Here is a 261-nt window from a genome sequence, read left to right as displayed (position 1 = left end):
ACTAGAAAGACATTGCAGCGCCCGTCATGAATAACAAATAATGATTAAAAATGAATAAAGGTGCTCCGTCACCCACTGAATAGCGCGGGAAAGGCGAAAATTAATAAGGTGCAACACGAGTGCGAAAAAAAAGACAAAACTCACGGGTATATAGTAAGCGAGAGCCATGAGTACGAACGGCGCCACGCCCTCCGCCTCTGAGCGCGACGGGTGGAGAAGCCGCCGATTCCGATATTCCAGTTTTTGGTGAAGCGAAAAGAT

This window comes from Penaeus monodon, chromosome 20 (assembly GCF_015228065.2).
Source record: "Penaeus monodon isolate SGIC_2016 chromosome 20, NSTDA_Pmon_1, whole genome shotgun sequence".
Classification (NCBI taxonomy): Eukaryota; Metazoa; Arthropoda; class Malacostraca; order Decapoda; family Penaeidae; genus Penaeus; species Penaeus monodon.
The sequence above is the reverse complement of the archived record's forward strand: the minus strand, read 5'-3'. Positions refer to the sequence as shown.